Here is a 15,673-nt window from a genome sequence, read left to right as displayed (position 1 = left end):
ATCAGAATGCAATATGTGTTAGTCCTGCTCTTTTATAAGTCTGTTGTAATGGCTCAGACTGCCTGAGGTTAATGACGCAAATTTGAAGTGTTTGATAAATGATGTTACTGCTCCCCTGGGGTTCAGCACTAGTTTTACGACTCAAAATCACCATTAAATGTGTGAACCATTACGCCTCACAGCAATGCCCACATTAAAAACAGAAAACAGTGCTGGCTAACTCAAGATACTGGGGTTAAATTGGAGACATTTGTAGTGAGTGCTTTGGTGTGGGTTGTGAGGCTGTTGTGTACTGCAGACATTAAAGTTTCCAATCTTATTATAATTCCATTCTAGTCTCATGAAGCTCAGTTGGCAGTGGCTCGCATTTTATTTTATTTGGTTTTATTTTATTTACATTTAGTTTTTAAACTATTTTTAAATGATGTGTTAAAACTCGCTCTCTCTAAATATATATATATACACACACACACACACACACACACACACACACAAACACACAAATGTAAAATATATATATATGTACATATATTGCATTAAAAGTATTGAAAATTAATAAAAAATACATGTTACCTAATTAAATTACATTTTAATAATTTTTTATTTATTTTTTTTATATTTGGTTACATTTATTTTTGTTACATTCTATATATATATGCTAATGTTTACGTCTCTTACATAATTATTTTATCTTTTTGTCGTTTTATGAAAACTGCCCCATGCAAGATATCTGACCTAGTCAGATATGTCAAGATACTTCAGTATTGCCACAAAACGCAGCTGATTTGTCAAGTTACCAGGAGGTAATTACTAAAGAAAGAAGGAATTTAGAGGAGTTCTCAAGGAATGATTGAGTCCCATTTATACTTCTAACTTATCTAAAATATGTTATGCAAAGACAAATTCCACCTGCTCTGCCTTTCTGTATACCAGTGTGCTGAGTCCACTGTCACAAAAAAAAAACAATAACAAAAAAATCGGATATGGGAGCTTTTTTGTAAATTTCTAGTAAAACAAAACAAAAAAAAACATACTGTTGATGCCTGACTGTCAGCTTTCACTGTGAAGCGCAGCTTGAGAAATCTGTCTTGAGGCTTGGAACAATGTGAGGGTGAGTACATGTCATTTATTTTTGGGTGAACTCTCTATTTGGTCTATATCACATGTTCTTTCATTCCTCTTGAACACGTAGCTTTGGCTTTGACAGGATGCAGGGGATTCATGACAGGATACATTTGCTTCTCCCTCTGAGCAGCAGTGGAGTTTTGTGTTGTGTAACTTCCAGAATACTGCAAGTCTGTTTCAGTGACAGCAGAACATGTGTGTTGTCTCTTGGGTGAAGTCTGACGTCTGAAGGCCTTATTGATTTCTATCAACCATTTTTTGTACCCAATTAATCACATATGATGACATGATGATACATAGTATTCACTCACTGTCCCTAATCCCCAATTTTTAAGTGTAAACGAGAACATTTCCCTCAAGTAATTGTTTTCTTGCTCTGTTGAATCAGGAAGGTCAAGACTATCATCTTTGTTGTCCATTCCATTCTTGTCTCTTTTTTCCCCCTCAGTACCCCATTCTTGGCCAGTATTCTCCATCCGACCCGAGAGCCCCATTGATTCCATTATCTGCTGGAGGAGATCCAGACCCTGTCAATTTAAGCCTTCTGCTGTAGTGGAGGACGTGCTGAGTAACCCGCTGTGTCTCCGTCTCAGAGGCCTTTGTATCCTTGACCTTGAGCGCATGAGATAGGACCGCTCTCGCTGCATTTCCCAAAAGAATTGACACTGTTTTTTCTGCCACCCTGCAAAAACCAAGCCTGTATATGGCGCAGCCTCATGGCCCACAAGTTTCTTTCAGGTTTGTTACTGTATTAAATTAGAAAATTACAGCAACTCAATGTAGTTTTGTGTTTTTTCCAACTTTGGAGCTCTCTAGTGTTGGAATTCACGGTCGTAAATATATCTACTATCGATATATCGTGTTGTACGTGTGCATTTGTTGTTGGTTTTAAAGCAATCCGCCTTTTTCCGCGGAATTTCGTACCTGCTCATTAAAAAGAGCATACGTTTAGGGACTACGTTTTATATAAGATGGACATTTTTTTTGGCCTACAAAATTTTAATGCAACAATTTATAACTGGTAGTATTTTGTCTTTGTTTGATATGTAGGCCTAACTTTTAATGCTTAATCACACTAATTAGAGCTACATTGTATTTAGATGCCCTGATTTATAGTACCAAGTTGCAAGCATCATGCAGATTTAAACAGGTAGGATTTAGACAACCAACATTTCTGAAGGTTTTTTCTTTTTGCACTCTATGTAAAGTGCCATATTCCTGTAAAAACTCTCCTTTTCTGAACTCTTCGCAGATCAGGTACACTCTTTCCTCCATTCCCTTCATTTTTTTCTTGTCACGTCTGTTTATTTCATGTGTCTCTGTGTATTTGAGAAACTGAAAACAGGCTGAGAGTGAGGCTGTCTTTCTGCACTTACCTGCTTATGAACATCTGGTTTTGGGGAGAGGGGTGACCTCTTCAATGGGAGCCCTTGTCTCCTCTGTCAACACTGAGGGGTGCCAGGGCTGAGAGATGGACAGGGATGCCTATATGACTGCATATTTATGTGTTTCAGAGTGGATGGCCAGTGTGTTCAGTACCCTGAGCATTCATTTTAGTTTTTTCAAGGACTCACTGGGAATTTTCAAAAAATTCTGGGTAATCTCAGAAACACATAACCGGTCAAAAGCTGTTGTAGTATTTTTAAAGCATTAAACAGGATTATGTTCATATGTCATAAGTGTGTAGTTATATATATATATGTGTATGTGTGTACAGTAGTAACCTATTCATTTTTCCATCAACATGAAATGACATCAACTCTCTCTCTCTGTACATAGAAACTCATTGAAATCCCTCAAAGGTTACAAAGCGGCTAAAGTGTGTGTATGTGTATGAATGTACACTGAAAGAGAGTGATTACGACTGTTACGGCTGTCCTCCCTCATACAGAGAGACTCAGAGGAAGCACAAGCTCAGCTTCCAAGAGAAGTGGAGAAAAACGGCAGGAAAGGCATCTAGAGCTCCACGTTGGATCAATCCTCTCACTGCTTGGAGTTGAAACAAACTTTGGCAAAACACAGCATCGACATTCCTTTCGGACTGAAGGCAGGCAAACACTGGTGTGCAATAATGTTTTTGCCATGAGATGTGTTGAAAACAATGTTCCACCACACCCCTGTCATTTTATATCCTTGGCAACCGATGTCCTGTTGTTGTCATTGCCTTTGGCTCCTGTGCAAAGGCAACTGTTGATTTAAACTGAAGAATGACTGAGTTTTCTTCTTTAAGGGAAGAAAACATTTGGTAAAATCATTACACTTAGGAAACTGCGTTGAAAGAAACATGATTTTTCTTTCTTTTTAAATCATTCATCTGTTCAGGTTTTTGGGATATATTGATGTGCAGCAATTTATGCTAGACAAAATTTCTTATTATTTCTTAATAAAACACATTGTTACATGGAAGCTAGTTTCCGCCAATGAATAAAAAATAAAACAAGGTAATTGCGACTTTCTCACAATTCTGACTTTTTTTTAATCAGAATTCTGAGATATAAACTCGCAATTGTGAGTTTATACAGTGGGGCAAATAAGTATTTGATACACTGCAGATTTTACAAGTTTTCCCACTTACAAAGAATGGAGAGATCTGTAATTTTCATCGTAGGCACACATCAACCGTGAGAGACAGAATATAAAAATAAAAAATCCAGAAAATCACATTGTAGGATTTTTAAATAATTAACTTCCATTTTATTGCATGAAATAAATATTTGATCACCTACCAACCAGCAAGAATTCTGGCTCTCACAAACCTATTAGTTTGTCTTTAAGAAGCCCTCCTATCCTCCACTCATTACCTGTATTAATTGCACCTGTTTGAACTCGTTACCTATATAAGAGACACCTGTTCACACACTCAATCAATCAGACTCCAACCTCTCCACTATGGGCAAGACCAAAGAGCTGTCTAAGGACACTAGGGACAAAATTGTAGACCTGCACAAGGCTGGGATGGGCTACAGGACAATAGGCAAACAGCTTGGTGAGAAGGCAACAACTGTTGGCGCAATTATTAGAAAATGGAAGAAATTCAAGATGACTGTCAATCTCCCTCCGACTGGGGCTCCATGCAAGATCTTGCCTCGTGGAGTATCAATGATCCTGAGAAAGGTGAGGGATCAGCCTAGAACTACACGGGAGGACCTGGTCAATGACCTGAAGAGAGCTGGGACCACAGTCTCAACGGTTACCATTAGTAACACACTACACCGTCATGGATTAAAATCCTGCAGCAAGCGCAAGGCCCCCCTGCTCAAGATAGCACATGTCCAGGCCCGTCTGAAATTTGCTAAAGACCATCTGGATGATTCAGAGGAGGCATCGGAGAAGGTCATGTGGTCAGATGAGACCAAAATATAACTTTTGGTATAAACTCCACTCGCCGTGTTTGGAGGAAGAAGGATGAGTACAATCCCAAGAACACCATCCCAACCATGAAGCATGGGGGTGGAAACATCACCGTAGACTGCACCGTATTGAGGGGAGGATGGATGGGGCCATGTATCGCAAGATTTAGGCCAACAACCTCCTTCCCTCAGTAAGAGCATTGAAGATGGGTCGTGTCTGGGTCTTCCAGCATGACAATGACCCCAAACACACAGCAAGGGCAACTAAGGAGTGGCTCCGTAAGAAGCATTTCAAGGCCCTAGAGTGGCCTAGCCAGTCTCCAGACCTGAACCCAATAGAAAATCTATGGAGGGAGCTGAAACTTGCCCAGCGACAGCCCCAAAACCTGAAAGATCTGGAGAAGACCTGTATGGAGGAGTGGGCCAAAATCCCTGCTGCAGTGTGTGCAAACCTGGTCAAGAACTACAGGAAACATCTGACCTCTGTAATTGTAAACAAAGGTTTCTGTACCAAATATTAAGTTCTATTTTTCTATTGTATAAGATATTTATTTCATGCAATAAAATGCAAATTAATTATTCAAAAATCATACAATGTGATTTTCTGGATTTTTTTTTATATTCTGTCTTTCACAGTTGAGGTGTACCTACGATGAAAATTACAGATCTCTCCATTCTTTGTAAGTGGGAAAACTTAACAAATCGGCAGTGTATCAAATACTTATTTGCCCCACTGTATCACACTTGGTTTCATGACTCTTGACTTTCTCGCACCATAGGAAGCCACTCTCCGTGTAAGGCTTTGCAGACAGTGCTTTGTTCAATTTGCTATAGATGAACTATATATTGAACTAGATGAATGTTGCGTCCGAATATGATTTTTGAACAAAAATAAAAACGATTAATTATTCTCCATTTCTGTTTTGCGCTCGCGGTTGGACAGTACCATTACTGCCGGGCAGTGTGCGGGAGGGGTGACGGCGCGCACAGCTTTCAGACACAACATTCTTCATTTCTTTATAGTTCTGAGTTTGAGGCAGCTTCTAGGGGGGAAGTTCTGAGGCAGCTTACAGTTTTTGTCTAACCAATTATGTTCATAAGGGTTGTATATTGTCTACTGTTGTTAAAATATTTATTGCATTATTTCAGTATCATGTGTGTTACCATGATGGTGTTTCACGAGTTCACCCATACATCTAATCTGATAGCAAATAGTAGTCATATTTTGGTGTGCTGACCTGGGGGAGGGCTCCGAGCCCGGAATATGGCCCGAACCTAGAGAACTCCCCCTATTCTTAGTATGGGATAAAATAGATTAAGGGTGAGGAGTTGGGGTGGAGGAGCGATACCGGACAACTGTCATTGGATAGAGGTAGGCAGGCTGCATATATACGCATTGTGCTCGTTAGGATAGTTAGCTAAATGAGTTGCACCTGCGCAAATAAATTGATTATCGGATCGTACTCCTCCCGAACATTGTTACTAAAACATAATTTAGTATTTGTGTGAATGACAATGAGGACCTTCTATATATATCAAAGTATTTTCTTTCTCAGCTTTTGATGAGCTTTGGTTCATCATGTGACTTTCTTATAACCACCTGCTTTTGATTCTTATCAGTGTATTGCAATTGTACTAAACAGAATTCAATGCCTCAACAGGTCGGTATATTAACACTATATCAGTTAATGAATTACGTTTTTTAAAATGTAAATTTAAGTTAAATTCGTAAAACCTAAAATGTTGCTACCTTATTTTTACACTAAAATTCTGGCAACCATTGCTACCATTTTTTTTTACTGTAGATTTTACAGTGATTGTATCAAGTGAAACATGATTTGCTGTCTTTTTGCTCTTTCATCTGTTGTGCAGGTTTCCAAGGAAGTCTTTTTGTTTTGGGACAGATTGATGAGCACCAATTAATAGAAGAATGCTGAAACATTAGCTAAAATATAAACAAGCTCAGATATCTATTGATGCATTTGAAGTCAAGTCTTGCTGTGTGGCCATTAACGTCCTGGTAAGCCTAAGAATTTCCAGTCTTCTGCTTTTCCACGTACTTGCTTCCTGTTCTGCCCGGTCTCTCCCAAGAGAAGAGGGGGGCATTGTTTAAGTTTCCTCTGTATCTAAAGCGAGCTTTGGTGTGGGTGGCTGAGTAAGTCTCCCCCGACAAGCTATAATCAGAGAGCTAAACTTCAGAGAACCTCATAATCTTCAATAAGCCCATCTTCATAGGACAGGATAAGAGTTCAGATGTTGGCAAATCAGACGTTGACAAAGCAGTGTGTGTGTGTGTGTGTGTTTTCTCTGAAAGAGTTACTCATCACTGCTTCCAGTACTTGCACTGCTCTGACTTATCAAACAATCCTTACAGTCTTTGAGTAAAACTTCCTGTTTTGAAGCACGATGTGGTGAATATTGTTCTCGTTTTAACGAAGTTGTTGCTATTTGAATATTTGTTGCCTCTCGTGTACTTCGTGAAGTGTGACTCCCACTTTCCTGGAATCCTTTTTGCCCAGGAGAGCGAAAGAGAAAGCGTGTTTGGTAATGTGTATACACACACCAGCCTAGAGAGGAATTGCAGTTTATAAAGCTTTGTGGTAAACTGCTATTTTTACTAAGCTTTTCCTCTCCGGCCTCTCAGTGAAGGATACTGCCACATGCTCATCATGAGCTTATGTGGGAAATGCTAAATAGTGATGGGAGCTGTCTGGGTTTGGCCAAACCACGTAGAGTGACAAACTGCCTCGCAGGGTGCAATTGTTCCTCTCCCAGCCTCACCGCCATGAAACCAGGGTGGAGTACTGATGGCTGCTTTTGTCATAGTGTATGAGCAGAGATGCCAGTGTGACCTGCTTTTTGCCAACCACCGAGGAGGAAAATTTAGAATCCATTCCGGTGGTCTGGCACACAGAACTGATGTCTGGTGAGCCTGGAGAAACAAGTCCCTGCAGAATCATATAAAATACATTGCATATGGGTGGTTGCCAATGGGTTATATGGTTGCTAAGGTGCTTAACATGTTGCTGGGGTGTTTCTATTTAGTTGCTAAGGTGTTTTAAAAGTGAAGAAGTGTTCTGTCTAGTTGCCAAGGAGTTATGTGGTTGCTAAGTTGCTTGCTTAAAATGTTGCTAAGGTGCTCTTTGTGGTTTGTTGGGTTGTTAAAGTTTTTTGAAAGGGACTTAGTGTGTCATTAGGGTGTTCTGAGTGGTTGCCAAGGAGTAATGTGGTCGCTGTGGTGCTATGGGTGGTTGGCAGGGTGAATCTATGTGGTTAAGAAAGATTCTTGGAATGTAGCTTAACATTGTTGTTTTGTGTGGTCACCAGGGTATTGCTAGTGGTTTTTCTGGGTCGTCGCTAAGGTGTTTTTTTTTTTTTTTGCATGTTTTTATTGTGCACCAAACAAAAATTGTAAGTCTGATTATGAAAACAACAGCAATGAGATTTATGGTGTCACATTTCTAGCACAACTATGAGCAACAGTAATGATGCTTATCGAAGCATGTGAAAGGAAATTTGAAATATGTACATAAAGTGTGTGTATTTATATATGGGGGAGTTGGGAAAAGTGAAAGAAAGGAAAAGCACTCCTCTGCTCTTCTGTTGTTGAGTGCAGGCCAAGTTTGTTCCCCAAAGGTTGTATCTATACACTCAATAGCAGCATATTTGTGTAACGTGAGAGTGTGTGGGAGAAGATGGAACTCTTTTCTGGATGAGATATATGAAACACCATAAACCATCTGCTGAAAGGGCTTGGATTGGATTTTACAGTGTAATATTATGGGCTGTAAAAAATAACTCTGAGAAGTTAACAATACATTACAGAAGTGACGGGTGGATGTTAATACCATATTCTGCTCTCTAATTCACTCTTACGTTAAACTATAATCCTTCTCTCATCGCAAAAACAAACAAAGTTCAGTGAAATCTCTGTCTTTGGGGAATCAGGCAATCGTTCTGAAATCCTGTGAAATCAATAGAAATAAAATCCAGTTTCTATGACGAAACGGCAGTAGCCAGAACCCAATCGGATTTCACAAATGTCCCTTGAGCACCTAGAGAGCTTCAAAGTGTGCCGTCATAATCACATTTTCTCTGGGGTCATCCTTTGTCATGAGTCATTGGGAGCATGTTTGGGTGATGATGTTTTGGACCCTGGGACCTTTTTATTTTTTGAAGGTTTTCAGTTGACCCCTTAACTTTTGTGTCTGTGTTCATCTGTAAAATTGAAAAGGGGGGGAAAAAAAAAATGCATAAGGGGAGTGTGATAAGCTTTTAGGCAAAGATGAATGAAGGATAGAAGTAATGCGTCTTATTATATTTAAGGATATGTGCTATCAACTGAAATTGGGTATTCATCTTTACTTGGTATATAAATTCAACAAATGCTCGTCAGTGACACAACAAGCTGTCAAGCATGTCAAGGCATAAATTGAATTTCACAAAATATAATTTCTCATAATTGTTTTCATGTACAAACCAATTTCAAAATTTTACTGTGCTGAACAAATGAACAATTTTCAACATTTTGTAAAATTAATTGAATTGTAATAGTGTTAGCTAAAGTTTTTCACCAGAATAAACGATACAATTTGGGGAAAATGCTTAATTTAATAATTCATGTCAGTTCTTTAGCCAAATGTTTTTTTTTTTTTTTTTTTTTTTTTTTTTTTTTTTTTAAACATGTAGGTTGTGTATAAATTAGTTATTTTATACTGCTATGATTTAATAAAAAAAATAATTTTACATGCCTTGTAGAAAATGTACTTTATGCAACATTTAGCATAGAAAAGCTTAACCTATAGCAATCACGAGCTGTTTATAAATACTGTACATGGTCATATGACAAATTATATGCATTTTGCTAGATTAGCACTGACACATACCCCAGTCTGCCCTAATTATACCTGTTCTTCTGGAATGAATCTTTTTTGCCTTTAAAATAATGTAAAGGGTTGTTGTTGTTGAGGAAATGTAACTGTAAATCAGTTTAATTTAGACTTCTGTTTTTGTTTTGCCAGATTTCTGACTGTGGCAGGCGCTTTTGCCCATAAGATGAAAATTTTGGAGATACCAACTTTGAAGAAAAAGGTATGTTTGTTTTGTACGGTCGGTGTATTTATCACATGCAAACATAATATTCCTATTGAACCATTATGGTTATTGCAATTCTGACTGAAAGTGTGTGCTAATATCCTCTGTAAATGGTGTTTTATTTTCAAAATGCCAGAAGTATGCATTCATTTGTAAAAGATCCCCTAAATTTCCTGTCGTAATGCACGTATTTGAAATATGTGATCGCAGCTGTATATCTGTAGGGTTTTATTGAAGCTTTGCAGACGGTTCAGATTAAGAAGTCTGAAATAACAAGGATGGAGAAATTGTTTCAGAAGTCCATAAAATTAACCCGATGGCATCTTTTTCTGTGTTAATTCCGTTCAGCTACTTGGACTCCGCAGAACCGCATAGCACTTTCAAAATATTTAGTTTGGATTAAAAAGCCAGAGAATGCAAGACAGTGGAAAGTTCAACTATCACAAGTATGAATATGTGATTTATATTAAGCTGGACTGAAAACGCAAACAATTTGTCATTGCACGATGAAGAAATTTGCTGAAGAGAGATCCAATGAGACTTTTGGGAGAAGTAATGGAAACACATGACCTCTCTAAAAGGGAGGCACCAAACTCTTTGCATTAGCCAGAGTCACAAATATTTTACCTTCTCCTCCGTTGGAATGTTTTTGTCACTTGGCGCCGGCACTGGACTTGTATTGCTCAGCCTGGGCTTTGGTGCTGAAAACCTTTGCCGTAAAATGAACTGTAAAGTATGAAAGTAGTGCTTCGGTTATATATTAGCTAGCTTCCCCACATGCCTTCTTCTGCTTCTCTGCATTGCCACCAGCTCAATATACTGCAGCATATGGGTATTTTAGCAGCAAGAGGAGCATTTCAATATCCTGAAACCAGTGGATTCAGATCATATTAGACCTGTAGGACCCATAAATTGTCTACAATAAGACCAGGAACATCCATTAAGTAAACTTTCAGTTCTTATTTTAAATTGACTGTAAAATGTATTATGTAGGACATGGCACTGATGGATAAAAAACGGTGTCATCAATGCATCTAAAGTGGATTGAGGAAGTTTAGTTGTTTGTTTCATCTGAACCAATGCATCTTTTGAACTGATTTCATGCATGTTGCTCAGTTTGTGTATGCTGATGTCTGCTGCGTGGGTTTCCCCTTAGATGTTTACAACTGTTTCTGAGTCAGTAGAGCCCAAACAGGTTGAGGTTTTTTATTTATTTTTTTTTTTTTTCCTCTTTAGCATCAGGTGTGTTTAAGCTTTAACTCATAAATGGTCCACACACCCATCTGGAGGTCTGGATGAACAAATCTCCCAGCACCAGTACTACACTTTGCTTTTTAAGGGTGCATATCATGCTTCTTTTGTTTTTAATCTCTCCAACAGAAAACACTTACTGAAACACTTTGTTTGTAATTCTATTCCCAACCAGACCAATCATTTAGAAATTAGTAATGGGCACATTGCACCCTCATAAGAATTGGAATGCCCATTTATCAAATTCCACACGTCTTCCTGCCTACTTGTGTTTGTTTAGTAAATATTTTAGATGATACGATTATGCTTTCAGCTTCCAAATCAAACGGTAGTACTCCTTTGTACTATTTCTGCAGAGTTCCACATATTTTGTCCACAAAATGCGATTAAAAATCCACAGATTCCATTTGGGCCAACTGATGGGTTTTAAATGTGTAATAGAGCTAGCTTCATGGAAAACATTGTCATGGTGATTGAATGGTTGCTATGTGTAGCATGTGAGATGACCCATCTGCTTCATTCCACAGTGTGTAAAGGGAGAAAAAGCTGCTATCCATCATGGACCTGTGTGATCCCTCTAACCTCTGAACCACAGCTGTGTGTCTGGAATGAGCTGTGAATGAAGACTTGTCTGTCACAACCTTTTCGAGAATTTCAGGTTTGGAATCATAAAAGTAGTATGGAGTTGAAATGTCTTATTAACATCTCTAGTTCATGACCATAAAAAGCAAACACTGGTGACAGAAAAACCAAGGAGGAGCTCATGGTTGATAAATGGTATGTTGAAGGGATTTTTTTTCCCTGTAAGATATTAATGTAAACAGACTGACACAGTAAATGCAAATTACAAGCCAAGAAGATAAGTTAACGTGGCAGCTGAATTCCACCGACCGTATTTTTGCATTCCACTGTCACTGAGTGTTGCTTTACTTTAAACATTACAGCTTCACTATGACCATATACAACTTGTCTTTGAAGCGTGTTTGGAAGGCTTCTGTGAATATCACTTTGTTTGTGATGAAAGGGCCCTTTGGAATATATACACACTCTTAAAAATATATAAAAAAAAATGTAACTGACTCCTTATGTTTGAAAAAGTATCATATGCTCATCAAAGCATCATTTATTTGACCAAAAATACAGTAAAATGAGAAATATTATTACAATTTAAAATGACTACTTTTATATTGTAATATATTTTAAAATGAAATTTATTCTTGTGATGGGAAAGATTTTTTTTATTTTATTATTATTATATTTTATAGCAGCCATTTCTGCAGTCTTCAGTGTCACATGATCCTTCAGAAATCATTCTAATATGCTGATTTGGCTCCTAAGAAAAAAATCTTATTATAGTCGGGGAGCCAAAGTCTCAAAAGCTCAATAAAATGGGTTGAACCTGACATGGTCTGCCATACTTTTTATTTGTGTTTTTTCTGTTAACTTTGACCCTAAGAACCAGTAATTGGAGGGTCTGCTCTGCTGGAAGTATTGCGAAAAAAAATTGTGGCCATTTTAGTGTATGCACCCTTTATTTTTTATTAGAAAAATGTGAAAAATGATTTTTTTTCCTCAAATCCTCAGTGGGTTTGGTAGGCTGTCAATAAATGCATTCCAGGTACACAGAACACATGTTCTGACAACATCCACTGAAAAAATAACTCTTAAAACATATTTCTACATGATTTTGCATTAATTTAATGCAAAAAAATTAGGCGTTTTCTCACTTTTTTCCAATATTTTCATCTTTACTTTTTTACAGATGTTCAAGGATTGAACTTGCGCTTGAAGACAGGGACACGTAAGCAGGCCGCGTGTGTGTGTGTGTGTGTATGCGTCTCCTCAGGTGGTGAGGATGAAGGTCTGTCCCCAGAGCAGTATCTGCAGTGGACCACCCTCCTGATTATCCCACCTCACAGGGACCTGCACCTAGTTAATTAAGTTAAGTTAAATTATTTTGTTCTGTTAAAGTTGTAATAGTTGTCATCTGAGGCAATAAAATAATGAAAGTCATTTTGCTGTATTAGATTTCTTGTGTGACACATTTCCATTGGGAGAACAGGGTTATGTTGAAATTAAAAAGATGCTTAGGCCATGATGCTTAATAATGTATATATTAAAAACCATGTTAAATATCCAGCATGTCTTTTCAGAATTTTGAGAGTAGCCTAAAATTCTATTGAGGTTCTGAGCCTGCTGATCAACTATTAGTGAAATCATCACAGATCCATTGATTTTGGTTGGATTTTTATGATTTTTTCTGTGGAATGAGTATACTGTTTGGTGAAAAGAATGACATATTGACTGATGTCATAACTTGGGGGAATAGTTGATTGCCAGTGAAGTAAAGATGAAAATATTGGAAAAAAGTGAGAAAACGCCTAATTATTTTGCATTAAATTAATGCAAAATCATGTAGAAATGTGTTTTAAGAGTTATTTTTTCAGTGGATGCTGTCAGAACATGTGTTCGGTGTACCTGGAATGCATTTATTGACAGCCTACCAAACCCACTGAGGATTTGAGGAGAGAATTTTTTTTTCACATTTTTCTAATAAAAAATAAAGGGTGCATACACTAAAATGGCCACTTTTTTTTTCGCAATATTTCCGGCAGAGCAGACCCTCCAATTATTGGTTCTTAGGGTCAAAATTAACAAAACACACAAATAAAAAGTATGACAGACCATGTCAGGTTCAACCCATTTTTGAGACTTTGGCTCCCCGACTATTAACATTCAGAATCAGAATGAGCTTTATTGGCCAAGTACGTTTACGCATACGAGGAATTTGTTTTCGTGACAAACTCCACAGTGCAACAGAGAGACCGCAACAGGACAGGACACAGATAATAAAAAATAATACAAATATCCAAATAGGCAATGTACAAAACAGCAAAAACACAATATATAATAGACAATTATGTGTACAGGTCTGATGTGCAAATTTGAAATGGAAAAAATTAAATAAAGTAAGCAAGTGTGGTGAAAATAATTGTACTGATTAATGTTTTTGTGGACATCCATTCAGGATTCTTTGATGAATAGAAAATTCAGAAGAACAGCATTTATTTAAAAAAGATGTCTTATTGTAACGTTTTCTTTTAGTAAAAGTCTTAATGCATCCTTGCTGAATAAAAGTATTAAATTCTTTAAAAAAAAGACATTAAGCAGTGACATTTGATATTAGTTGATATCTGAAGGCTGAAATTGCAATTTCTTAATCTTACAAAGTGATTGTCGCTTCAGAAGACCTACAGAATACCAGTCTTTTTTTTTTTTTTTTTTTTTTTTTTTTTTAATGGATTCATTTCACGTTAACTTTTTTTGACCTTTTTTGAAGCTTGAAAGTTCTGTTGACTTTGATCGTATGAACAAAAACAGTTCTTTAAAATATCTTTTGTATTCTACAAAAGAATGCCATACAAGTTTGGAATGATGTTAAGGTGAGTAAATGATGAGAGAATCTTAATTTTGTAATGAACTATCCCTCTAATCTCTGTTTTCGTTGCTTGAAACATGTTAAAAACGAGCATTTCAGCCTAAAACAAGCTCTGGGAAAGTCAGCTGTGCGTGTTTGTTCTTGCTGAGTAGCTGTTTCGGATGGAGGGGGAACAATTAGTCGTTTAATATTACAGTGTTTAAGATGTCCTCACCTGTGAGAAAGCTATGTGAAAGGAGATACTGGGTTTGACTGATGTATACTTCATAGACCGCTGTACAGGCAAGTGGCAGCCTTTCAAAAGAAACACAAAACGTCTAGGTGTGTTCAGATAATCACAGACTACATATGCAAATCACGGTGGTTAAAATGCATGTGTCATTCAGGAACCTCATTTAAAATGATAGTGTAGCAGCACAAAAAGATTAATCATTGTAAAAGCAACCTGACACACTGTTTGTTAGCCATTGTAGTTTGGTATTGTGACATTTCAGAGTGAGAAAGAATATAGGGTGAGGCTAGGATATGAATCCATTTAGAAATTATAAAAAGGGTCTCTGTATGACAGGAATATGGAGAGGAAGGGTTGAAAAGAAGGTAAAGTAAAGCAGATTACTGCATTTTGATCAAATTAATTTAAATGTAAACATTTTATTTCTTTGGAATTTTGTGCACAAAGGAATCATCCACAATGAGATCTGAAACTACTAGGGGGGGACAGACCGTTTCCATTGCAGCTCATTTGATGGTTTTCTTTTGATGTAGAATAGATAAGGATAATGAAACATGCCTTTGTGAGACAATACCTTCGGTTTTAATTATAGAGAGACTCCCGGGAGAACTTCACCATGAGATACACTAATTAACTGGCAGTGGCTAATGGTTGTAGGTTTGCTGTGTGGTTACAGCAGTCCCAGAGTGCTGTGGTTCGGCTCAGATTGTTTGTTTTAATGACTGGTGAGTCAGTTGTATAGGAACTGGGGGACATGGCATTGGGTTTGACCGTATCATGACGCATGTTCCCGTTGTGTGTAGCATGAAGTTATTGTGTGGATATGTTCGGATGCACATGTTTCTGTATGAACCATAGCTTCCATTTTGTCTTGAAATGAAGATGAATATGAAATATAAAAAGTTGGATATAAAGGCCTTTTCTATATGGAAGCCTTTTCGGCTATAGAATAAAAAAAAGGTAATTGACTATTTATCTATTTATGAGTTTGCATCTTGCAATTCTGACCCTTTTTTTCTGACCAAAGGCAATTGGGATAATTTTTTCTTGCACTTGTTTATATGTCGAAATTCTGACTTTTCAGAATTCGAGTTCTCACAGTTCTGAGACTCGTAATTTCTATATGGAAAAATGTCAGAATTGTGCAATGTAAACTACAGTGGAATATCCCATCAGGGTGTT

The sequence above is a fragment of the Barbus barbus genome (assembly GCF_936440315.1).
Source record: "Barbus barbus genome assembly, chromosome: 12".
Lineage (NCBI taxonomy): Eukaryota > Metazoa > Chordata > Actinopteri > Cypriniformes > Cyprinidae > Barbus > Barbus barbus.
Note: the sequence above shows the minus strand (reverse complement) of the source record.